Source organism: Lissotriton helveticus, chromosome 5_1 (genome assembly GCF_964261635.1).
Source record: "Lissotriton helveticus chromosome 5_1, aLisHel1.1, whole genome shotgun sequence".
In the NCBI taxonomy this organism is placed as follows: Eukaryota; Metazoa; Chordata; class Amphibia; order Caudata; family Salamandridae; genus Lissotriton; species Lissotriton helveticus.
Window position 1 is genome coordinate 1,389,792,125 of NC_136065.1, and position 27,834 is coordinate 1,389,819,958.

Genomic DNA, 27,834 nt, shown 5'->3' on the forward strand with positions numbered 1-27,834 from the left:
TAAAAGCCACTGCAGTCAATTTTCCCCATGAAACATCTGTAAGTCACTCCATGGCAGGTCTACTGAGCCCGGAGCTACAAGGTGGCATATTTCCTTGAAATAACTTATATTTTACATGTTCTGACAGTAAAAACGCAAAACTGTCATTTTGACTGTGGAATACTTGGTCACCCCATTGGCGAGTACAGGGTTACAAGCTGACCCCTCAGCTGTGCTAGCTCCTGATCAATGTGACGAAAGCTGGTACTTTAAGGTATCAACCGAATCATTACACAAAGAGGAGGGACTGTGCCTGCTGTGTACTGCTCAAGGAGAGGTACTTTCCAGATTCAGCCAAAGCAAAGAGACTCCAAGTGTCATCCAACTGCCCTCCTGTTAGCAGCACAGGAATACAACAGCTGAAGAAGCATGCTAAGGACAAGTGGTCAACCAGATCCCTGGATCGCCGCTTCCCGCAGTCATGCAACACCAGGGTCCAAGACCTGACGTTCAGAAGTTACACCCAAATCTGCTGGACCCAGGAACGCCGTTGGATTGCAGCTTGGTCACCTAGAGGGCAAGTTACAGCCTATAGAAGCATTTGGATGTGACCCTGACACCAGGTGACTGGTAGTTCAGTGGTGACTGGACTTTAACAAAACCGGAGAGTACCTAATGGGATGTCGAAACCTGCGTCCAGGACCCCTCATCACCTTTGTGGACCGAGGAGTCCCTGTAGGAAGACCCCCATTGACCGCGTTACATCCACAGTATCATAGAGCATCTTCAAGCATCCTGAATCTTCAGTATCAGGACCACTTCCATAGGAATCCAATTGAACAAGGATAAAGTGCTGAAACTGCTCAAAGACTGCTTCTTCTGAGGAGGTAACTGTTTCTGAGGGCCTTGCTGGTCCCCCTGACTGGCTCGCTGCTGAAATCGGTCACCCCAAGTAACTCTAACTGACAGCATTACAACTTGCCCAACTTTTGACTCAACGTTTCTAAGTGTCAAATTCGTTGAATTTGCCAGTGCTTGTTCATGGTTTACTGGAAGGCTGTGATTTACTACACCTTCTAAAAACTATATCACCAGAACTCTCCTGTGGATCTTTTTCATTGCAGTGTCCAAAAATACATAAAAATACAGTCTATTTTTATAAATTGGCGTCAGATTTCTGTGGTGTCTGGTTGATTTTTTCTTCAATTGTACTGGTGCTGGTTAACTGCTTTACACTTATTCCTTTGTTTAAGCCTTGCTGCTCAGAACCACAGCTACCTAGGATTGAGCTGAAGGTTTGACAGATGAAACCTAAGGGTCCTAAAGGGGTTGGGGAGTGTATTACACAGTGAGATTGCACAACCACACCATTTAATACGCACCATTACCGCAAATTGGTAGCAGTGGTAGGATCCAGGATCCAGAACTTGAATCAGTACCAAACAGTTGTTGAAGTTGAGACCACTGGTAATTGGCAAAGGTAGACACCTAGAATAGAAATTGGTTACCTTCCAAGTATTTGACGAGTGTGTGGAACTCCAAAGTATTGTTTCCAAGGTTTCCAAAAACGTTTTCAAGGAGTTGGGAAACGTTTGAGAAAGTTGTGGAAAAGGTTTCGGGCAAGTTCAAACGTTTGAAAAAGTGTTCCAAATGTTTTCAAAAAGTTTCAGGAGCCAGTTTTTTTCAGCATGGGAACATGGAGTTTGACATGGCAAACCTGTCCTCTTAAAGGGGTATGACCTGAGGGCATTTTGCAGAGACATGAAGATCCACTTGGGGTCAAGGCCAGGGAAAATAAGCTGATTGGTTGGATTAAAGGGAACAAAGAAGACACATTTGAAGGGCTATATAAGTTAATTGTTGAGGAGCACATTTTGGCAAATTTCCACTTAGGGAAGCTGCACCAGCATCTGGAGGATTCTAAGCTGTCTTGCCTCCTAGGGAACTAGACAAGACAGCTGATGAGTGGATTTGTACCAGGTTTCCCAAAAAAACCCTGGGAGGTGACCAGAAGATAGGTGGTCACACCCCCCTTCAGTGGAAAGCGGTGGGTAAGGATAAAAAGAAGGCTAGCCCCAAAGAGTCCTCCCAAAAATGCCAAAAGGGGGGAGTTTCAAGCCATATACCACTCAAAGGGAGGGGGTATCAAAGAAAGAAATTTTACCTCTCAAAGGATTGGGTGTGTTTTGATTGCAATTCACCAGGACACAAGACGGGAGATGCAGTGTGCACAAAGAAGGCACCCACCAGTGACTAGTCCAAAGGGATGGCTATGTAGGGACGGCGTGGGAGATTGCTTCTAGAGATCCCACAGTGTACATAGAGGCCACTTTAGTGCCACTTTAGTGCTCCTGGGTGGGGAGAACTTTGAACCTTTGGCTCACTGGCCTTGAAGTATGGAGAAAGACCAATAGTGGCTGAAAATCAACGGGTGAGGTGAAGGCTCTGAGGGATATAGGTGCCAGTGTGACCATAGTGGTGGCCAAACTGGTTTCCACATACCAGATCCTGCTTGAAGAAGAGCACACACATTTAAATGCTGACAATGTCACAAAGTGATACCATAAGGCTGTGGTTGACTTTGAGTGGAGAGGAGTTACTGGGCAATGATCTTGAAACCTCTGCTTGTGCAGAGGTGAAAAGAAGAACCATGCAGCAATGCTGGGTCTTCCTGAATGGGGTTGTGTCACAACCAGAGCATAGAGGAGCCGGAGGGAAAGTCAAGTGGTCCTGGAACCTGAAACAAAAGCCAAGGCCCCTAGAGTCAAGAGAAGGGGTAGGAAGGCTGGCAACTTACTTTCCCAAGGACCACAGGGCCATATGCAGTCTAACCCTTAGGGAGAGGGCCTGGCACAAGAAGAGAAGAGTGCTGACCTCAGAGACTTGCCAGACTTGGTGGAGCTCAGGAAGCAGGAGCAGGAAGTTCCTACAGAGAGGACCTCAGTTAACCCGTTGCGTGCTCAGGGCGGCCCCTGGCCGACCTACGTCACGCTGGGCGTATGCTCAGGATGGCCAGGGGCCATCAGAACGTCGTCGATTCCCCAGAGCGGCATGAATTCCGCGCAAGCGCTGGGGAATTAATTAGTGGGCGGAGATTGGACGGCCGGGGGCCGCAATGCGTACACGCCCAGCGTGACGTACGACAGCCAGGGGCCGTCCTGAGCACGCAAGGGGCTACGCCCCCTTATTCAATCCCCGCACCGCAGCAAAATTATCGCCGCAGGGAAGGGGTTTAAGGACAGAGGGCATACTCCACTGTAGAGGACCTGTAACAGTTAGTTGTAAAACAGGAGCAAGGGTATACCAGTGGTGTCCATAACATAACCTGGAAGGAGGGCCTCCTGTACAGTGAGGCAAGTAACCTCCAAGCCAGGAGAAACCAGGAGATTGGTGCCCCTCAGCAGTACAGGGAGTTCATCATTAACCTGGCCCATGATATCTCCTTAATTGAACACCTGAGGCAGATCAATACTTGGGAGAGGCTGCTCAATCACTATTATTAAACCTGGATGTCTAAGAAGATCAAAGAGTTTTATCGCTCCTATGTCACCTGCCAGGCCAGTGACAAGGCAGGGGGCAAGACAAAGGCTCCCCTAATACCACTTCCAGTTGTTGGGACCTACTTTGAGAGGGTAGGGATTGTCATTGTTGGTCCCCTAGCCTCCCCAAAAGCCTCAGGGAATAGGTTGATTTTGGTGGTCGTAGATCATGCCACCAGATGTCTAGAGGCTATTCCCCTTAGGACAGTCATTGCTGCGGCAGTGCGTAGGGCCCTCCTGGGTATCTTCATCAGTATTGGATTGCCAAAGCAGGTGATCTTGGATAGATGCACACATTTTATGTCTGCCTATCTGAAGGCTATGTGGGATAAGTGTGGTATGATAAGTTCGCCACCCCCTAAAATCCCCAAGGCAGTGGTCTAGTTGGGAGGTTCAACAAGACCATGAAAGGCATGATCCTGGATGTACCTGAGAAACACATGAGGAGATGGGATATCCTTCTCTCATGCCTGCTATTTGCCTATAGGGAGGTCCGCCACAAGGAGTTGGCTTCAGTCCCTTTGTGCTGTTCTTTGGACACCCTATAAGAGGTCCAATAAGCTAGATTAGAGAGGGTTGGAAGATGCCCCTCAAGGAACCAAAACAGGATGTAGTAGAGTATGTACTTGGCATTCCTCTAAAATGTCTGAGGATATGAATAAAGACAAATATGAATCTGATGGGCAGCCATCAGGCTGCACTGCACTGACCATGAGTCCTCCATTGTCTAGTACCAGCCAGGACAGTTGGTGTGAGTTCTGGAGCCAGTGGCACCCAGAGCACTGCAGGAGGAATGGCCTGGACCATATCCCATCATAGAGAAAAAGGGAGAGGTACCTCCAGGAGTCCTCACAGGGTCATCTATTTGAACAAGGCTCATGTTGCGCCATGACAGGGCAGATGTCCCAATGCTGATGGTGACAGATGGAGGTGAGGAGGAAGAAAGTGAAAGCCTTCTAGATCTCTTATCCTCCATTTCTCAAGATGGAAGTGTGGAAGGAGTAGTTCTTTCCTCCACCTTGACAGGACAGCAACAAAGGGACTGCTATCAGTTACTAAGGCAGTGAGCTTGTTGCAAAATATATATGTATATCCATATAAATTCATGTGTATACACTTAAAAAGATATCATGCTTAGATATATCACACTAACATGAGGACTGGAGCTCCAAAGGGCTTCCTATCTGACCTTGAGTGGACAAGCTTCAACCGCTATTCTGTACTCCCCTTAGAGGTCACTTTCCTTGTCCTGACTTCATGATATTTCTTTATCTGGTTGTGCAAGTTGCTTACACAGTGCCGAGCCAGCCTTTCTGGTCTGCCCATATTTGGCTGTTTATAATTGGCATGGTGCAGATCTTGCACATCCCTGTTAGCCATATGTGGCTTGTTGCCTTATTCTAGTTGCGCTGATATGGCATTACTTAACGTATATAGCACCCAGAAAGCAGTCACTCTGGGAAGAAGCAGCCTGAGAGCCTCTAAGGCAGGAAACCTGACTTCTTCCTTGCTAATTAGCAATGATGCATGCAATTGTTACCAATAAAATACATCTCGCTCTGTTGCTGAGCAAACCTGCTATGTCTGGTGAGTTTCATTCAGTTCATCCTGGGAGGGTCCCAGTATTTCTCCATCAGAGCTAGACTGATTTCTCTGACCCTAGGTCTGACTACATGGTGTACCTAGGATGTGTACTCTGGTTATAGCTTACCAGTCAAAAGCAAAATATACTGGTTGTCTGACCAGGTCATGGCCAGCATCACGGCTGAGGTTGCCAAGATGTTGGAGCTGGGGGTGATTGAGCCCTCAAGTAGTCCATGCACCAGTTCAGTGGTACTGGTGCCCAAGCTCAATCTGAATGGAGAGAAGCCTCGGATGAGGTTCTGTGTGGACTACAGGAGCCTCAATGCAGTCACCAAGACTGAAGCCCACCCCATACCAAGAGCTCATTGATAGGTTGGGGGCAGCAAAATATCTGAGTACCTTTGACTTTACATCAGGTTATTGGCAGATAGCTCTCACACCAGGAGCCAAGGAGAGGTCTGCTTTTTCTACACCTGAAGGTCACTTTCAAGCTAAAGTAATGCCCTTTGGGTTGAAAAATGGATCTGCCACCTTCCAGAGGCTGGTAAATAAAGTACTCTCAGGTCTGGAAAGTTTCTTTGAGGCTTATCTTGATATAGCTGTGTTCAGTTCCACTTGGGAGGATCACCTAGTCCCCGTCAAGGAAATGCTTCAGGCCCTGCAGCCGTAAGGCCTGACTGTCAAGGCAAGCAAGTGCCAGATAGGGAAAGTCTCCATTGTGTACTTGGGCCACAAAGTTGTTGAGGGCCATGTACAGCCTCTTCAATCAAAGATCCAGACAATTCTGCCCTGGGAAGCTCCTAAGACTCAGACCCAAGTCAGAGCCTTTTTTGGTCTGACTGGGTACTACAGGAGATTTGTGAAAGGATATGGTACCTTAGTGGCACCATTAACTGAAATTACCTCCAAGAGGCAACCCAGAAAAGTCATCCGGACTGAGTAATGTCAAAATACTTTTGACACTCTCAAGGAAGCTCTGTGCTCAGCACCTGCCATGAAGGCACCTGACTTCAGTAAGGAATTAATTGTTCAGACAGATGCCTCTGAACATGGGATAGAGGCAGTGTTGTGACTGGTAAATGATTTGGGCTAGGATCAGCCAGTTGCCTTCATTAGTAGGTGACTCCTCCCCAGAAAGTTGTGTTGCAGTGCCATTGAGCGGTAAGCCTTTGCTGTGGTTTGATCCCTGAAGAAGCTGAGACCTTACCTGTTTGAGACTCACTTCAGAGTTCAAACTGACCACAGACCTCTTACATGGTTGTTACAAATGAGAGGAGAGAACTCCAAGTTGTTGAGGTAGTCCATTTCCCTACAGGATATGGCCTTCACGGTCAAACACAGACCTGGGACTTACCATGCCCATGCCAATGCAGGTGGCCTTTTCAGATTCTTCCACTTAGGTAATGAGAACCACCAGACGAACAGTTAATTGCTCATTACCTTTCGTCTAGAGGGGGGTTCATCTAAGAGCCTCTTGTTATATGGTCACCTCTAGGTTTTTCGACTGATGCCACTGTTTTGTTTTCACTCTGATGGTGCACTGGAGCCTGCCAACCATACTTCAATGTCAGTGCCCTGACCCCAAATGAGTATGTTACATCTGTAATGTTGTGGACTCTTGGGGTACTCCAATCCCTAACCTGCATAGTGCCTTGAGGAGGAGGAGAGGCACAAGACACACTAGCACTACTTAAGCACGCCTTGCCCACACAGCGTTGGGCAACTTCAATGTTGTAGACTCTTGGGGTACTCCAAGCCCCAGCCTGCTTAGCACCTTGAGGAGGAGGGGCATGAGATAAACTAGCACTTTTTAAGCATGCCCTGACCCCTGCGACGTGGGTCGTGCCTGGGCAAATGTCGGGCCAAGGGCAAACCTGTCCACATCCATTGGTGCCCCCCTTAACATCTTCGACTTGGGCCCTCTCCCTCTCTTTTATCCAGCAAGTAAGGAAATGCATTTAACACCCTATGTTAAGAGCAGGAATACCCTTCTTGAGTTTGTTTATCTAGTCATTGAATTGTTTTTTTCAAGGAAAGCTCCTTATTAACTTGTTTTTAACTAGTTCAAGTTTCATTTGATCCATTGGGTCTTCCGTTACATGGACTTGCTTGGTTGAAGCTACTAATTTAATTGCTTCATCCCCTGCCAAACCGAGCTTAATCGGAATATCAAGGGGAAAATCAAGGCATCATAATCCCGAACCCAAGCCACCTCTAAACTCTTCACATGACAGGTTTATTCAGCAGGCAGTGGAAGGGATTAACAAAGAAGTAGAGTTGACCAAACGTCACCTTTCACTTACATCCGAGTATCTGCCAAAACGTATACATCCTGCACTGACAAGTTCAGACTCCCTTCGAATATTGCCCCAAGCCCTCCAATGTTACCTACAACTCAATAGCGGCAAATTTACCCAATGTTATTCCTGCTCCAAACCAGGGTCATGGGATAAGTGTTTTTTCCAAAGTGGGTCTCCCAGTCAAATGTAAAAAGTGCCTTCCTGCACTATAATCCAAAGCCCCATGTCCTGGTTGCTTTCTTTTTAATTTAAACACATACTTTTATTTTGGAAGAGATGCAACCAAGTACAAACAATCAGATAAAGTATCAACATGTGTAATAATAATAAGTGAATTAATGTCATACTATATAAAAAGAAATGTAAGAAAAACAAAGTAGTCTCATATAGAAACAAGCATTTACAATGCAACGGTTTCGCCTTTGGAAAAGTTAGAGCTATTCTTCCAGCAAGTATTTATTCAAAAGCAAAATTTTTGGGGGCAAAGAGAACCAAACTTCTAAACACTTTCAAGGCCTACCACTAAATAATTGCATATTATTACATTTAATGGCGCTTTAAAGTAAACCCGTTCACGAGGACAAAGAAAAACGATTTCTCACGAACTGTTCACAAAAATAAACAACTTAGTTCATTCAGTCATCTCGGAGTCAATATGCACCGCCAACAAACAGAAGCCTTGTCAGGCTCAGTGATTTATAGCAGCCTAATGAGCTCACCTGTAGGAGGGAGGCGGGCTCGGCATCTCATTGGTCAGTCAGGGCTGGACAAGCCGCGAAACAGGCACCCCTCCCTGCCTGCGTAAGCCTCGCGGCGTGGGGGAAGCGGACTTGTATGACGTGGGCACGGCTGGTAGTTTGTCATTATCCTTTTCTTTATTACAATTTTGCATTGTACTGAAAAGTAACCACACCCAGCTCCTTGCTTGGATAGAATCAATATCCATAAAAGGAATACATTTTTTATTCAAAGATGAGCAGTCCAGTCATTAACAGGTTTCTGATTTAAGTACTGCTGCATTATGATTTTCATAGTTATGCTTTCGAATTAAGAGTGTTGTTGACAATCCGAAATGTAGTAACCAACACATCGTTAAGTGGGAACGAATCTAGGATTTTGCTAGGCTGAATAGGCTGGTGTCAGTGCTCCCCTGGTGAATTCCTCCCCTATCGTCTTTTGCCTCGACCACCCCCTGTTCCTCTTGCCCAGGCGATTGTCCGCTTTTCAGTCTGCTGTGGTGTTTGCTGTAGGCAGTATGCAGACTTGACTTTTGGCCAGCCAATGCTCAGGTGACTATTGCTGCATAGTTGGATGACCATGATCCACAGACTTAGTCAGTTGCAAGCGAAATTTACCGCCAAGTCGCTCTGGGTCTACGTGCGCTCCGCCTCCGGCTCCTGCTCCCTCAGGTGTATCAACCTCACATTTTGTTCTGCCCCCGATATGGCCCCAAAGACAGCCTCTAAGACTGCATCAGCAGCAGCGAAGACACGCGGTATCACACGCATTGCCGGTCCCGGTGATTCCGATGGAAAGGAGCCGTCAGCTGCCAGCGGGGGTGCTGAGAAGGTCGCGGTGCCTATCGGCACTACAAAGCCTGTTTCTGCGGTTTCTTTGAAAGGCAAGCGGACTGTCCCGCAGCTGTTCCGTCGGCGGTCTTTGAAAGGGAAAGTGCCCCCCGAGGTCAGTGGTATCAGAGTGGGAGAGAAGCTGGCTGATCCATTGAAAGTGATTAAACACCGTCTTGTGAAGGAGGGGGAGGGAGTACCTGTATGTTCACCAGTACCAGCCCCAGTCTCGGCTCCCAGTCATGACGAGGACAGTAGTATGGGGACTGTCCCTTTGGATTAATCGATGACCGATTTAGCGATCTTGCCAAGTCTCTCCAGTGTGAGTGATGCCTCAGTGACTGGCGGTAATGCACAGTTGGGGGGCTGGGGACATCCCTGCTGCTAACAAGGAGCAATGGGAGCTATGCTGGTTCTGTTACTCTCGAACAATGCATTATGGGATCAGTAGTTCAGTTGAACACCCAACCTCCCTCCCACCCTGAAGTAAATCATAAACTGCAGGCTGTTCTATTGGATTCTTTAACAGAAGCCACAGCTGACTCAAAGGAGTCCGAGGGAAAGCAGCTTCCCTAATTTGAATCTGTGAATGTCATATCGCCCCTCCTCCCGCAGCTCGCCACAACACAGTTTAATTCAAAAACCCAACATGTAGTACAATCTTCCGAGGCTTCACACACAACTCACCCCCCCCCCCCTCCCCAGGAGCACCGGGTCAGGTGTCCGTTTCTGCGGCCGGCTCGCTCGCTCCCTGTTCTCACATCCAGCCCCGCACGCTCGTCTCTAAACCCCTTTCTTCAGTAAGTAAACAAACTCAAACATGAAACCTCGCGCCTGCCTCCTAGGTTTGAAAAGTCACTTTTGCCGAATCCGCGCGCACTTCCGGTTAGTAGCCATGGCGAGATGTTGGCTTCCTCTACTCCTCCCCAGGGCAATAGAAACTGGCTTTCATAGACATAGTGAAAGGACTCCTGCACAGAGCGAAACACTGTGATACTTTATTTATGCGTTTTTATACTGAGTTCAACAGCTACTGTGAAATGCCGCAGCCCGAGTCACATGAAGGAAAATATTCCTTTTGCTACGGGCCAACAATATTTCTCGCATAAGTCATTTAATTAAACAACGTTTAAAAAATGAGCCATACAAACGTAAACATAGTATTTTTTTAAGATTTTTGCTTTTCGGTTTGCTGAACATTTAAGTAACATCAACAATGTGTTATGTTTCTATAGCAAGTTAATGAATTAATCAAAGATGGCCCCGAATTGTCTACATTTGTCAACTGTGAATACAATTAAAAATTCACCTGAGGTGAGGGCTGGAAGCTGCCAGATGAAACGCCCACCGAATGCCATGACGAAAAAGGGGCGGGACTTAAAAAAAGTCACGGAAACGCCCCCGAATCGCGTTCCGAGGGGAAAGAATGATTGACAGCCAATGTCTTCCAATGGCTAGCCTCCATTTATGGAGCTAGCCAATGATAGACAGAGGCGGGTCATCACCCGACATAGAACTCAAGAGGTTTTGCTAGCGCATGCGTACTTCGTACGCATTGCTAGGCAAAACCTAAAAAGGCTTATAATAACGGTGAAAAGAAGGGAGGGAGAAGAGAAAAGGGAAAAGATGTACTAATAACATGACTAAATATATAATATGGAAGTAGTGGAGCTTAATACATCATAAAGGATATCATCATTTTAAGGAATAATAGCTGTAAAAGAAATGTAATAATAACAGAAAAAAGAAAGAAACTATATAACTACATACATAAGTAAACAAGTAAATAGTATACCACTAAAAAACGTTCATGGTGGTTTGGGGACTTCTTCCAGCGGTGGATGATGTTGGGTAAACTTTTGTGTAGAAGTATCCAAGAAAATAGTCATAGGGGACCATATGTGTTCTCTTTTCAAGAGTAAAGACATAGGGGAGACATAAGCAAGATCTAGTAGATGGTTATAGCATACAATATGCTACCAAGCTTGAAAGGAATGTTGCGTCACTTGTTTCCAATTTTTTGTTATTTGTTGGAAAGCAAATGCAATGAATAAATCCACAACATCCGTGTTATAAGAGAGGGGTTGCCAATGATCAGATAATGTACCTAGAAAGATATCTATAAGGGAAAACGGGAAATGAGTGTGAAAGATGACATTGATTTGAGACCATAGTTTCAGCCAGAACTGATGTGTGGATGGACAAGAAAAAAGCATATGGTATAAGTCTGCACGAGGAGTGTTACATGACCCGCAATTTGAAGAAAGTGTGGATTTGAATTTTTGTAGGGACATTGGAGTAAACATAAGTCGATTGTATATAAAGAAAAGTGTTTGTGTCGTACTAGCTGAAATTTAAGTTTTACAGAGTTTTAGCCATAATTTATCCCAAAAAGCAGTGGACCATGAAGTGCGGAGTTCATATTCCCATTGAAGCTCAATGTTAGTTTTAGTTCTGTGTTCAAGGGGTGTGTTGAGGAATTTGTAAATAGATGAAGCACTAGATTGGGCACTTAAAAAGGGGAGAATATTGCGATGAGATAATAAGGGGGATGATATAGAAGATATTAAAGATAAGGAAGAAGATATATTTTGGGTCAATAGCTTGAATTTGGCTTCAGAAAAAGTAAGAAAAGAATCATTAGAGTAAAGCTGATGGATCCAAAGCAGACCTTTGTCTCGCCAAGCCTTCCAAACGATGGGTTTGTTTTTAATTTTAAGAATGCGATTGTGCCAAATGGAGGAGTTAAGAATTTGATCTTTACATGAGATATTTGAAAGGAGTGAAATAACTTGTGAATAGTGTTATATATAGGTGAGGATAGAAAATGTGTCTTGTGAGTGAAGGGAGATAGGAAAGAGTGCTTGAGATCTTTCCACAACGGAGAGGGATTGGAGATGGAATGGTTTAAGGATTTAGAAAGCTGTTTAAGAAGAAAAGCATTGTTGTAAAGTTGAAAATCTAGGAAGTTGACTCCACCCTGTGATTTAGGATGTTTAAGCGTGACTAGGGACATATGCTGCTTCTTTTTATTCCATAAGAATACTGATAAAATAGTTATTTTTTTGAAAAAGTATGCAGGGAAGTGGAGCGGAGTAGCAGAGATCTTATAAAAAATGACGGGAGCAGTCATCATTTTGATAGTGTCAAGTCTGAGCCCATCAAGATAAGTATAAAGGATGCCATTGATAAATAGGTGTAGATAAAGTAGAAAGCACATGAGTCATGTTTAAGGATAGAGTTTGTCTAATAGAGGTGGCAAACCAGAGACCTAAATATTTAATCTTTTGGGAGTTCCATGAGAAATTAGTCGAGGCAAAGTCTTGTTTAAAACATAAAATATTAAGAGGAAGAACTTCACATTTATCATGATTCAAATTTTTTTTTTTTTTTATAACACTTTATTGAGGTCATTGAAGCAATCCACAGTAGCGGCAAACAAATGTATACCATGTACATAGGAAGAGCAGGTGTCACAGTCAACATAACCAGGTGCACATGTAAGTGTCCAGTAGGATCGCGTATTAGAACATCGTTCATGTAGCAGTGTAAACTTTTTCTGATAATGCAACAGGTATGAGTAAATGCCAAAACAAAGGCCACAGAAATTAAAAGGAAGATAAAAGAAACAGAAATCATATTTGTTGTCTTGCGAGAATAACACAGCAATTCAGCTAGTGTGACAATGAGCATTACTATTGACAACAACCTCATTAGAGCTAAGTCAGATGATGTCCTGTACCACCCTTCAAGGATACGTGCAATGAACCAGAGCAAACACACGTGTTTGATGACAGAAGGTTTCGCGGGATGGACCCAGCACAGCACAACAGCTAGCAGCCACAGGGAAAAAAGGCCCCAGCGCCAGGAGAGGTGAGGAGACCCCAGCCCACAAGCACCAGGCCACAGCTCACCTGGGGAATAAGCGTGCCGCTACGAAGGCAACACCAAAGCGGGTTCAAAGAAGGAGGGCTACATAATCTAACCCACCCCGGTCAGAGTGTTGGGATGTAGGGATTGAGCGGGCGCCTCCCTTGCCTTCCCGGCAAGATATCGGCGATATGGACCCCAGATGTCTACTGGACGGGAGGAGGTTGGGAGCATTTCCGAATATTCCACGCTGTTTACATTACAGTACGCCACACTTCCGAGCCATGAGATGACCGTGGGCACGCGCCGCGAACACCAAAGCAGCGCCACCTCTCTTTTGGCCAGCAGAAAGCAAAGAGACGCCAGTTTGCGAGTTTTGCGAGGAAAATTGGACACATAACCCAGCAGGGCAATCTCAGGCGTGACAGTCAATGATTGATCCAGTATTTCACCTAGAGTTCTGTGTACCTCAACCCAATAGGCGTGCAATCTCGGGCAGGTCCAGGAAAGGCGCGCAAAGTCAGCCTGAGGGGCGTTGCATTTAGGGCAGGTGTGGGGTCTGTAGGGGTCAATTCTATGTGCAAGCGCCGGTGTGTGGTACAGCCTCCAAAGGAATTTAAAATGTATGAGTTTGTGCCTGCTATTCATGGAGATCTCCCGGGTCATGACACAGCACGCCTCCCATTGATCGTCCGAGATCTGTGTGCCTATATCAAGTTCATCAGACGAGGGAAGTGAAAACAAGCACAACTTGTAGAGTTTGGACACCACGTGAGCCCCTGATGTGTTCTGTATGATGTGTGTAAGGGCCGGATTATCATCAGGCGGGAGAGGGAATGTCGTGAAAGTAGCTCTCAAAAGCGCCCGCACTCTTGTAAGTACAAATGTATCCATAAAGGTACGATCAGTGAAGCGGGGGTCTTCAGTTATAGTAAAAGGCGTGGCCATTGGGGAACAGGTCGCCAATCGTGTGCAGCTGGAATTTCGATAGCGATCTTCGTATCACCATTTCGCCTGTTATAGGGAGCCAGTGGGAATTGGGCAGAGGGAGGGCAGAAGAGTACAGCATGTCAACGTGTAGTAAGCGCCTGAGCTTGTCCCAAGCCCAAGTCGTCGTGGTGAGTGGGAGTATGTCATGTGGGTCTCTGGGGAGGCCCTTGGGAAGAACCGTTGCGAGGTTCACTGGGAGCGCCGCGTCAGCCTCAGGCCTCAAATGTGGAATTCTGGCGTCAGGATGATATCAAAGGTGTGCGTATGAGGACTGGGCGACCAGGTAGTAAAGGTAGAAATCCGGGACCCCAAAGCCACCCCTCTCGTACGGTAGAGTCAGCGTGCGCCAAGCTAGTCTTGGGCGTTTCCCCCCCCACACCAATCTTAGCAGGGCAGTGCGCAATTGTGTAAAAAAAACCTTGGTAAGAGGAATCGGACTATTATTGAAAAGATACAAAAACCGGGGGAGGACCACCATCTTAACAATGGCGATGCGCCCAGCCATTGACAAAGGGAGACGGAGCCACCTGTCGGTATTATCCTCCAGAAAGTCGAGGGCCTGCCCGTAGTTCAAGCGGATAATAGACACGGTGTCAAGATGTATATGTATCCCCAGATATTTGACAGCTTCTTCACACCACTCCAGCGGGAGGGAGCAGGGCCATCGCACCGTGGCGGGGGTGAGAGGAAACAATTGTGACTTGTGCCAATTGACTCTGAGGCCCGAGTACTCGCCAAAGCGTGCAATCTCGGATAGCAGGGGTTGTAGATTGGCCTCCGGAGTACGGACATATAAAACCATGTCGTCCGCATAGAGCGAGACCAATAGAGGGCCAGTGCGGAATTGAAGCCCTCTGTGAAGATGTTTTTCCTGTAAGTGTCGCACCAGGGGGTCCATTGCCAAAATAAAGAGTAAGGGAGACAAAGGGCATCCCTGGCGGGTACCTCTGGAGAGAGTGAGTTTGTCGGTGATGGTGCCGTTTAGGCGAATGCGGGCCGCGGGAGCAGTATACAGCAGCTCCACAGTCGTGACAAACATTGCGGGCATGCCCATCCTTCGCATCACGTCCAAAAAAAAGGGCCATTCTAGAGTGTCAAAAGCCTTTTCCGTGTCTAAAAAAAACCGCGGCAGCTGGGGTGGCGGGGTCGATTCTGTGTAGAACCGAAAAAATTGTGCGAAGGTTCAGTGATGTTGACCTCTGAGGGACAAAACCCGACTGCGCCGGCGAGATAATGGTGTTAACCAGCAGCGCAAGCCGCATTGCTAATGCTTTGGCCAAAATCTTATAGTCCAGGTTCAGGAGCGAAAGTGGACGGTAGGAGCTGCAGACCGTGGGGTCGCGTCCCGGTTTGGGCAACAGAACTATAACCGCTTCGCGGAGCGTCGGAGGAAGAATACCAGACTCCAGGGCTTCGGCGTAGACCTCCATAAGTATGGGCACTAGCTCCTCCTTATATGCCTGGTAAAAATCGGCCGTGAAGCCATCCAGGCCGGGCGCCGAGGACCCCTTTAGGTAGTCAATTGCTTCCGCAATCAGCTCCGGAGTGATGGGATGGGCCAAAAAATCTTGCATGTATTTCTCTAGGAACACCATAGCGATTTCGTTAATGTACGGCCCCGGGTCGCGACACTCAGCCGTAAGGGCAGATTTGTAAAGATGCCGATAGTAAGTCAAAAAGGTGTTGCAAATGTCGGGGGTAGTAAGATGATGGTCGCCCTGTGCATCTACTATTTCAGTAATATACGCCGCTTGTCGGGGAGGGCGTAGCAGCTGAGCCAGCAGTCTGCCCGGCCGATCCCCCTCACCGTACCGGCGCGCCGTATGGTATTTGCCCAAATATTTCAATTCTTTGTCTGCCGCATCCCTGAACTCTAGGAGCAATTCGAGGCGGCGCGCCTCGTGGCCAGGGAAGGGTCAGCAAGGATGACAGTCTCAACGGCCAACAAATCCTTTTCTAGGCGGGACAGAGTAGCGCGGATGTCTCGCAGCGCCCCAACATGTTTGGTGATGCACACCCCCCTAATGGTAGCCTTGAACCCCTCCCATAGTGTGGCCCAGGTGGTCACAGATCCAGTATTAAGGTTGAAGTAGTCCTCAATTGCAGAACGAACCCCCTCCGTGAAGACCGGGTCCGCCAATGCCCTCCCAGGGAATCTCCATTGTCGTTCGTAACCTCCCAGCCTAGGGACTGCGAGGGACAGGACCACGGGGGAATGGTCTGAGAGAGTGCGGGGGAGAGTGCGAAGATCCGTGACCCAGCCCGCTAAGCCCGGAGAAAGCAGCCAGTAATCTATTCTGGTGCTCGTGTTGTGGTAGCTGGAATGGTGAGTGAAAGCAGGAGAGCCAGAGTGTAGCGTGGCCTCTATGTCCAGAAGTGAGAAATGGGAGCAAATGGACACCACTGCTGCACGGGCGAGTGGTTTGCGATCTGGGGAGGGGGACGTGCTATCTCTACTGGTGGTCATCAGCAAGTTGAAATCGCCCCCCAGCGCTAGCATGTCTATGTCAGAGTGCAATAGTGTGAGATACAGGTCTTCGAAACAGGCCGGGGAGTCAATATTGGGACCGTAGACCACTACAAAAGCAATCCTATGGCCAAACAGCAGTCCAGAGATCAGCGCATACCTGCCCTCACCATCCATTTTACTATTAGTAAAGACAAAGGGGATCCGTTTATGTATTAGAATTGCCACTCCACGCGCATATCTACTGTAGCATGAAAACACTCTGTGGGAACCCCAACCCTTTGCAAAGGAGGCCGTGTCCGCCTGAACCATGTGAGTCTCCTGTAGAAAAAGAACATCAGTTTTATGTCTTTCAGCATATTGCATAACCTGTTTCTGTTTACGGGTGGAATTCAGCCCACGTACATTCCATGTCATCAATGTCAAACTGGAAGGACCAACCTGCAAACCTATCCGGGCCATAACGTCAGAGCAAGGACTGTAAGCAAGAAGTGGTCAATCAACAAGCCAACACCATGCGTCTCGCAATCAGACAACAACGAAGAAAAAGGGAAACACAAAAAATACACACATCCCCTCCCCCACCCACCACCCAGCCTCCCAGCACCCCAAGAGAGGCAGAACCCAACTAGCTCCTGAACAACGGTGCAAAATGACAATAACCAAAGAAACAAAGCTTCTAGACATTTCTGCAAATTTAAGCGTAACAAGCCCCAGAAAAAAGAGCAAAACACGTAGGCATACGCCATGGGGGAAGCAACGCCATCCCCCGAGCGGGCAGCCCAACAGCACAAAATTGGAGATGTTAACAGGTATCGAAATCCTGATGTGTCGGACCGCCCCATCAAACCAATAAGCAGCCATGTCCGGAGTGTCACAGGCAATCAGCCCCGGCCAGTGTCCACAAATAAATCCGCGCTAGCTTGTGTGTCTGGCTGCTGCGGAGAGGTAGGTCTGGAACCAGAGGCCGAACCCGAACCCTGTTTATATGAGTGGCAGAAGTCTTGGGCCTCAGCCGGGGAATTGAAAAAACATCACCTGCCATGAACGTCGACTTTTAGACGGGCTGGGTAAAGCATGCTGTATTTCAATCCGAGATTGCGGAGAGCTGCCTTGACACTGGTGTACTTCCGTCGCGCTTCTTGCACCACCAAAGTGTAGTCCGGAAAAAAGGACAACTTGCTCCCCTGCCACTGTACCTCCCCCATCTCCCGTGCAGCTCGGAGGGCAGCATCGCGGTCTCGAAAGTTCATGATCCTGGCGATGATGGAACGGGGCAGCTGCCCCGTACGTGGTTTAGGCCCCAATGATCTATGAGCCCTTTCCACCACGAAGCCAGCCGTGAAAGTATCCTTGCCGAACAGTTCAATTAGGAGCTTTTCCACAAAGGTGTCGAACAGGCCCGTGGCAGTTGTCTCCGCCACGCCAAGGATTCGAATATTATTCCGCCTGCTCCGCGCTTCTAAGTCCTCATTCTTGATGGCCACGTCCTTAAGAATCTTCTCGACCCGTTCCAGCCGCTTCAGAGCCTTGGAGGACCCATCTTCCAAATCAGATATTCTGGACTCCGCTAAGTCCAGGCGCCGGTCATGGGCTTGAACCGTGGAGCCAATGTCAGACAGCTTTTTCTCCAGACTATCAAAGCGAGTGTCCAGTGCCTTAAAGCCAGCACGCATCTCCCCCATCAAGGCGGCCATCATGGATGTTGCATCGCCATTGTCCTGTGTCCCCTGCGCGCCCAGAGCCGCACCCGGAGGAGGATCAGTGGCAGGCAGTGGTGTTTTATCAAAATTAAGCGTCCTCTGGGCCGGGTCTTTTTTCCCCATCGCTGTGGAAGTGAGGCGGGGCCGCAGACGCAGCGACAGTGGCGGAGAGCAAGGATCAATGGTAAGGCAGGCGATCAGCTGCAACCTCCACCAGGGCTAGTGTAGCAAAGAAATGTGTGGCAGGCAGGTGATTAGGCCACAGACCAGGGAAGCCGGTACAGTGAAGCGTGAGTCAGGCACAGGCAGCAAGATGGAGCGCTTCCGGGCCTTCCCCACGTGCAGATCGTCACCTCCTCAATCGTGGTGGAGAATTGAGGAATCACGGTGTAGCACCGTAGGGCAGCGCAGGGCGTGTAGCACGGAGACACAGCGGGGCAGCTGAGCAGTGCCGGAGAGCGCCCTCAGTCCTCCCAGCAGCCGCGCAACCAGCCCCCTCTGCCCCCCGCAGGCACCACCCCAGATCCGCGCGAGCCCGCAATCCAGGCCCCGGCTCCCCGACACACTGGGGCCGAAGGCCCCAGCCGCAGTCAGGGACCGGGGAACCAGGGGAACCAGGGAAACGGGCACCGCGCAGCAGCAGCGGCGTCCGCGCCAGCCCAGCGGGGAGGAAAACAGAGGGGGAGGGGGTCGCGACCACCAACGGCCAAGCGGCACTCACCCGGCGCTCCAGCGCTGAGGGAAGATGGCGCCGATGCCCGGAGGCCTCAGATCCCCTCCGCCGTGTTCACCGCGTCCGGCCGCACCCGCGGCTCGGAAACAGCTCCCCGGCAGTCCGCGGACATCCGGAGGAAGGTCCCAACATCTGGTGTGACCAGGGGCTCCAGTTCACATCCCCGCTAGCCGTTTTCGGGCGCCCGCTCGGAGGAGCTTCACTGCGGAGCAGCCATTCCGCTTGCCGCCGTGGCCACGCCCCCATCATGATTCAATTTATAACCACAAATTAAAGAGAAAGCATTGACTTCTGCAGTGAAAACTGGAATAAAGTGTTCAGACTTAGACAAATATAGCAGAATGTCATCTGCATAGACACTCATTTTAACATGAAGTTTATCATGTTGAAAGCCATATATGTTAGAGTTTTGTTTAATTTTAGCTAGAAAGGGTACTAGCTCGAGAATAAAGAGAAGTGGGAAAAGGGGACATCCGTGACTGACACTTCTCTGCAACGTGAAGGAGTTGGAAATGGTACCACTGGCAAAAATAGAAGCTTTGGGTGAGGTGTATAATAAGGAAATATAAGAAATAAATTTGTGTCCGAAGGCAAACTAGGATAAAGTGTGGAAAATAAACAACCAATCCATATAGTCAAAAGCTTTTTCCGTATCTAGAAAGATGGCTGCAAGTGAGTGAGGTTATTTATTAGATTTGTGCAGTAAATATCTACTACCTTCTTCCATTGCTGCCTCATCCATTGACTCCTCTGTAAGGCATAAATCGACCTCCACGAACTCCAAGAACAATGCATCACGGGGCACCTTTACCACATTTTGTGAATATGATATCTTCAAGATTCTTCAGAATATCAACCCTTCCAACCACTTCTGCAACCAGTTGCCCCCTTCTATCTTCAAAGAAATCAAGAATGCACTGATCCCCACATGGACTAGGATTGTAAATGCTTCCCTGTCACAAGGCATGATCCCATACTGCCTAAAAGCAGCTCAGGTAACACCCATACTAAAAAAACTAACGCTGACAAATCTGATCTCAATAACTTCCGCCCCATTTCCAACATCCCCACTTTAGCTCTCACATAGAGAATTACCAACTCCTAGACCAGCATCAATCCGGCTTTAGGAAGGAGCACAGCACCGAATCGGCTCACGTTTTTGATGACATTTTAATAATGCTCGACCAAAATGAATCTTGCCTTCTGATCCTCCTCAACTTTTCCTCCGCATTCGGCACGGTTAATCATGACACCCTCCTATCCATCCTGCAAAATAGAATGGGTTTTTCTGATCAGGTGTTACAATGGTTTTCATCCTTCCTACATCTCAGAACTCAAAGAGTCAAGGCAAACCACTCTCTCCCAGCCCTCTCCCGTACTCATGGGGGTCCACCAAGGATCCGCTTTATCTCTATCCTCTTCAAACTTTTCTTGGAACCTCTTGCACATTCTCTAAATTCAATGGACATTCTCTTCCACATGTATGTGGACGACACACAACTACATCTGAAAATATCATCCTCGGAAATCATCATCTCACTCAATACTACCCTAATGTTTACTCAAAACTGGTTAACGGAGAACCATCTTCCGTTTTGGAAGCTCAACACTTCCAAAACGGAATTCCTGCTCATCTCCCCTCCGAGCCTCATCCCCAACCTAGACCTCTGGCTGAGTCACCTCACTGCTTTCAACTGCACTCCTCTCATCGTAGATGCAGCCAAGTCTCTCGGTATCCCCATGGACAAGCACTTGAACATGAAAGGTCATATCAGCAAGGTATGCAAAGGAGCTAACCACTTGATGAGGTCACTCAGAACTATCAAACCTTTCCTTCCTCAAAATGATTTCAAGCAAGTGGTCAAAGCACTTGTCTTGCCGAGGTTAGATTACGGCAGTGCTACCCTCTGTGGCCTTCCCAAATACGCCCTGACTCCACTAAGGGCTTTATTTCACGCTGTGGCTAGACTGGTTACAGATACCAAGCGAAAAGATCATATATCCCAGGCCCTAAAATCCCTCAATTGGTTGCCCTTCGAAGCACGAATTCAATTAAAGATTGCCGTTCTTACACACAAAGCCCTTCACCTCAACATTCCTACGTACCTTGCGCAAAAACTTAAACTATCCTGTGGTATAAGAGCTTCAAGAGGCGCCTCTACCTTCCTCCTGAAACCACTCATCCTTAATAAAAAGAGAAGTTGTCACTGAGCCTTTTCCGGAGCTGCCCCTAAGATTTGGAATTCACTTCCACCGGAAGTTCGCAGAATCTCCTCATCTACGGCGTTCAAAGTGGAAGCCAAAAGATTCCTAATGAACAAATTCGTACCCTAATAGGGTTAGACTCACGGGTCCGTTGACATTGCTTCTACTGCCTTCGTTCTTCCATTTGATACAGCTCCCCCTTATACACTGTGTCTCACCCTTGCTGCCCGACTACACCTGTTTATTGTATTACCCTCCTGGTTGTATTTTGCACTGTATTTTTTTTCTCTCCCTTCTGCTTAATGGATATTGATATAGGTATTGCTTTTGTCCTTCCTCCCATCATATTGTAAAGTGCTCTATTATCCCTCGGGATCTTGTTCGCGCTATATAATACTTTATAAATAAATATAAAAGAAATTCCTGGTATTGTCAGAGATATTCCTTCCCTTAATGAACCCAGATTGTTCTTTGCAAATAATGGATTGTAAACGAGGCTCAAAGCGAAGAGCAAGAATTTTAGCAAATAATTTATAATCAGAATTGACTAATGATATTGGTCTATAGTTTTTACATAAACGAGAGTCTCTCCCTTCTTCAAAAATTAAACAGATGAGAGTGTCTTGAAAAGTACCACTGGAGGCATTAGAGGAAGTGAAATGTGAGAATAAGGAAAGAAGATAGGGAAAGAGGGATTTGTAGAAATGGGAGTAGAATTCTACAGGGAATCCATCTGGATCAGGTGCCTTCTCTGTGTTGAGAAGTTTTAAAGGACGTTAAATATCTTTTATGGTAATATCCCGTTCCAATGGTGAAAAATCCATATCTGTGGGAAATTGTTTTTGTACCGAGGCAAGATCATTTTGTATTTCCATAGAATCCAGGATAAGTTCAGGGGTATAAAGAGAAGTATAATACTTTTTAAATTCCGCCAGAATCTCCATATTTTTAGTTACTGGAGAAGGGGCAGAATTTAATACATAATCAATATTAGTGTGATCTTTCTTGATTTTGAGATATGAGGCAAGGAGTTTGCCCGCTTTTTTTTGGCCCGCCATAGACACGAGCACTACCTCGAAGGAGATAGGCGGAAGCATTTTCCGAGGATAACTTATTATACTTAAATTTTTCCTTGATTAGATTATTGAGATCGGCTATAGAATTAGTTGCTGTATAAAGAGACTCTAGCAGTTTAATTATTGTGTTAATGCTTTAGATACAAATAAATAGTCTCTTTGTGATTGTGAGAAATGAGTGGGGAGAAAAATGTGTACTCACGGATTTGTGGGTGACAGAATCTCCAGAAGACCTGCTATGCAATGTACGACTACTTATAATGTTTGGCTTTTATCTGTATGCATCCCTCTGTCATGCTATGTTATGCACCTATGTATGTAAAGCGCTCTGATACCCCCGGGTCTAGCTAGTGTTATATAAAACTTATAAAATAAGAGATCTATGGGAGATGTTGGTGGCATTGGAGAAGAAACAAAAGGTGTTTTAGATGTATGGTCTATGTAAGTGTCGACAGTTAAGTTACAGTCCCCACCCAAAATAAGATATGGTGTACAAATAGACATCTAAAGAGTAGAAATGTGTGGCCAAAAATTACCATCAGGTTTTGTAGGAGCATATACATTAAACAAACTAATAGGTATATCATTGACTTTAGGGTGAACAATTAACCATCGCTCTTCATCATTTGAGTCCTGAGAGAGAAGGGGAACTTTAAGTTCCTTATGATAGAGAATCACAGTCCCATTTCTTTTGCTAGTACCTAGAGAGGAAAATAAATTTCCCACCCATTGACGCTTGAGTTTAAGAACTTTTGAAGCAATTAAGTGGTATTCTTGTAAAAACACAATATCTGATTTAAGATTAGATAAAAGGGTAAGTACCCTTTGCCTTTTAATAGCCGTCCCCAAGCCCTTAGCATTCCAGGAAATAACATGTAACGTCATTAACTAACTATATAGAGTAGAACTTGTAAAGTATTACAGCAAAACAAGGGTGGGTTTAGAAATTTGCAATACTTATAGAAGCAAAAAACAAGCACTCCTACTGGAAGAAAGTAAGATATATAGAGAGTGATATTGAAATAGAGAAAAGAAAAAGAGAAGGGAAAAAGGAAAGAGGAGGAATAAGAGAAAAAGGAGGACGAAAGATAGAAAAAATAGTTAGAAACGACAATAACACACACCAAAAACTCAAACATGGGTGGAGGGTGTTGAGGCCACAGAGAGAAGATAAACAACCAGCACGAGACTCCGGGAGAGACCACGAGAAGGTATCAATTCAGACAGAGTACACTAGAATGGATGGATCAGGGAAACGGCTCCTAGTATGGCGAAACATAAGGAAGGAAAATTAGAAAATCATAAGAACATTTGTAAAATTATAATCAGCATTAGTAAGAGAGAAGAAAACTATCAAGTAGAAGGTGATCTTGCAAACTCCATGGACTCTTCTCTACAGCTGTCTAGAAATTGTTGAAGTAAGGCTGGATCTTCGTAGGTGTTTGTTTCGTTCTTATAAGTCATTTGAAAGAGGCACGGATGAAGTAGACCAAATCTGGCATTCAAATTACGTAGAGCAGGACACATAGCTAGGAAACTTTTCCATCTGTCTGCCGTAGATTTCGCATAGTCCTGTGAGAAGAATAACTGAGATCCTTGCCAAAATATGCGACGTTTGATTTTAGCTGCTTGTAAGACTTTCAACAAATCTGTGAATTTCAAAAGGTAAAGAGACTATCCAACGCACTCGAGATGCCTTTTGAGTGCATTGGATAGACGGGTTCTGATGAAAGAAGCGTTATCGGGCTTACCGCGGGCTACAAAAGACACTATTAAAGTCCAGAGGTGGTCATAAGATGAGTCCTGATAGTCCTGAAAGTGACAGGGTTCTGACGCAGCCCGCCACAACAAAAATCGTCGAGTCCCGGTCCGGAGCGGCGTCAACCAGGAGCCATCTTCTTTTGCGCCAGACCACGCCCCCGTTGATCAACCATTCTGGTCACCTGATCATGAGGACTTGTTCTGGGAAAGGTTGCAGAGCAAACTTACTGCAGCAGACACATCACTTCTGTCTCTACTTGAGGAATGGCTAGAGTCCATGGAGCAGAAATTGTTTACACAACATTATCTGTGGACAATGCACTCCTCCCTCGGAATACCACAAGGTGATCCAGCTCCATACACGCTAGCTTGGTGGGTCACCATTCCACTACAGGGGCCCGGCCAGCGGCAGCAGCTCACCTGAAGGAGCCAGGCACATCAGCTGCAACCCTCTGGCTTTGCGTCTGTACACCGGGATGGTCAAGGTGTAAATAGTACTGGGCGGACGCAGGAGTTCGGAGGTGTTACTTCTATGGCGATCACGGCTTGCCACTGCATAATTGATAGGGACCCGATGGGGGGGGGGGGGAGAACAGTTGTCTGCCTAGGGACCAAACCACAATCCTGCAGATTCAACCCTGCGATTTTATTGACCTACTTCCGACTACTGTTCCCCTTTTGCCCCAGTATGCAGCAGAATCATTTCAACCGCTTCTAAATAAGGTTTTGCACTGGCTTCATTCTAAAATCGATTTTCCCTTCTGAAACACCCATGACATTTTAATAGTTTGTAAGACTGGATGGGTGGATCCACTAGAGAAATATCTAGAAGGAGACTATGTGATAATTAATTTCAGGTATCCAAGGCCAGCACAGATTCTGTTCTTACAGCATGGTCAAGCCGATAGGGGCATGCATGGCATAAAGCTATTACCCTTAGGTTACTTTTATCTGTCTGCCCAGTTCAAAATTCCCATGGCCACTGGTTCACACTCCTTGCGAGCCTAATTGAGAATGATTGACTGCTCCTCGACGAAAGAGAGTTCATACCAGGTCCATCTCTCCCTGGGTCTGGTCCAGCCAACGCGATTCAATTAGTCACCTCTTTGTTAACATAGCCCAAACAACTTAGCTTCTTCGTTATGTGAATAAAATAACCAGGCTATGGACACTGCCGGGCCTCTTAATGGTCAGGCTAACCCTCTCTTTTGTGCTAATGTTCACGCACAATGTAAACTGGCCATAGGCATTGAGAAATCTGATGGAGGATTGGCATCTAGGGAAGGAGTGTCAAATATCACCATCACTATTATTTGTGAACATGCAGAGAAATTAGAGTTCAATCTGGCAGAGTCACCTCCGCTGGCGCCCACAAAAAGTCCATCTTTCCTACTTTATTGTTTTAAAACCATCACAGGTGCTTCCTCTCAATTTACCACTCTTGTGCCACTCTCTGTTACATCCACAGCATAGGAACCTCACATTAATCAGCAAACACCAGTACCACTGCTTAGCTGTAATGTGGCTGAGATCAATACATAACTAGAGGACATTTTTTTATTTTGTAGAGTTTTATATAGCGCGAACTAGACCCGAACCGAATCGAATCAGGTATCAGAGCGCTTTACATAGCACAAGTTACTTTTTTTTTTTTTTTACATGAGGACACACACTTTCATTTTTAGGCACGGGGAGATTAAGTAATTTGCCCAGAATCACAGGAGGGTTTGGCGTCGTTACCGAGACTCGAACCCAGATCCCCAGGTCAGAGGTCGAGCGCCTTAGACGTTAGGCCATCTCCTCTCCCCAATTTTTATGCAATAATTGCTAAGAGCAATATATATGCATGTAACCTGTACAACATGTGCACACATTGTGCTCGTGAAAAAGGTGAACAGCGCAAAGTGACAAGAGGAACCAGCGAAAAACGGCACTTGAGAACAGTGATATCAATATTTACAAAGAAAACATTTATAATGGTCCAATTTCATTACATAGCCTAAGATGAGTCAATTGATTAAAACAACGTAAGAATACACCAAACAATAGCGCTAGGAAGTCGACGGCATTTCGACCTGATATCAGTTCAGGTCATCATCAGGACCAGGTTACAAATTATTTTGAGTGCTGTGTAGAATTGGAATGGCAATAGCGGTTGGGCCTGCTGTGAGGTACCCGGCTGGTGTGCCAAGAAGAGGGGTGTGGGGTAAATTGAGTGGGGTAAATTTATTAATGACGTGGGCAGCGGAAAATGCCTACAGAAATGGTTATAAACGTTTTTCTGTCCCTGCAATTAACTCTTACGTAGAGAAATGTTAAGGTGTTTATTTATTTGGGTGAATATTATATTGAAAGGCAATATTGCAGAGTTGTCATTTCTTTCCACTTATTTGCCGGGGCTCGTCATAACGCAGTCTACTTGTATGTATGGTTCCATGGCTATCTGCATCTCATAGTCAGTATAGTACTCCTGTTGAAAGAGCCATGTTTTTAATTTTCTCCTAAAAAGTGCTGGCTCTGTAGTGATCCGTAACTCCATAGACAGCTTGTTCCAGGCAATAGGACCTAGGTTGGAAAATTCTGGACAACAAGCCGTGGGAGGAACGAAGGTTTCTGGAGGGAACATGACCGTTAATATTCTCCTTCAAATAGTCAGCTTCAGTGGCATGCAATGCTTTGTGGACAAGGACTATAGTTTTCAACAGAATCCATTTTTTATTAGGAAGCTAATGGAGTTCCTTCAGATGCATGTGCGTACGTCGTTCACGAGAGAAGTTTCAGGAGAGTGCGGCCGTCGAATTTTGGACCAATTGGAGTCTGTTAAGAAGATAATATGGTAAACCCAAATATAGGGTGTTGCCATAATCCAATCTAGTTGTAATCAAGGCCTGGACCACCGTTTTCCTAGCTAGAGTAAGCGGAGAATGTTTTCAGAAGTCAGAGGAAACCAAAACACATACCAGTGACTGCCTGAATTTGACGTTGAAATGTAAGGGCGCCATCCAATTTGATGCCTAACTTCTTAACAGTGCTGTGTTTAGGGCTCCCATTCTGTTAATTAATATTTACAGTAGAGGCACGTGCAGGCTGGGAGAATCAAGAACTATCACCCTATTGGACACATTATTAACTTCATATGTAGTCTCCTACAACTTCATCATTGCAGGGGACTGAAACGTAACTTTTGAGTTCAACAACAAACCGCTTGTGTGCAGATGAGGATGCAGCATGGAACATCCTGGAGTTAACGTCTCTCTCTGGGAGTCACTTGTCTAGGGCCCCTTTGCAGATGGTGGATCTTTCCCTCACCCATGGATTCCGTGCTTATAATGGCCATTCCACTTCGGATCTAAACCCTGCCTCTACATTTCGCAGACGCACCTACACTAGCTTTATAGACTATATCCTTCTAGACCTACATATCTGGGGAACGATGGTGGACATGGTGGTTAGTCACAGAGCCAAGAGCGACCACGATCCCCTGACTTTAATAAAATGTAACTTCATGTTCCATATAATGATCGAGAGTCCAATGCCCAGTGGGACACTTTAGTAGGTCAACAATCGAAAGAACTTCAAGTGGAATGCACTTTGCTCTTCTGGGGATGTGTTTTTCAGCTTTTATGATAATGTAGCATTCCACATGGACAAGATGCTTGATAACTTTGGTTGTCCAGATTCCATCCTTAAAGATCATAACCTTCTATTTTTCAATCTTAAATGGCTTTATACAGGCTGTTAAGAACCCAAAATCCCAGGAGGCGCACACACAAGTTCCCCATTACGAAAGCCTGCCACTACACTGATGCCATCTGCTTGGAAAGGTGCAGAAACTGTGCCAATCTACAAAAAAAGGTGCAGCAATCTCTTGAGTAACTACCACCCTGTTAGTCTACTAGACAACTAGTTCTGCAAACTAGTTCTGGGGCAATTAACATCTTGGATAGAGGACAACAACAGTATTTCCCCCCTTCAAGAGGATTTAGGCTACAGACTGGAACTATGGATCAGCCCTTTAGGCTCCTTATGACCAAATGGAGGAAGGTGGACGTTGGAGGT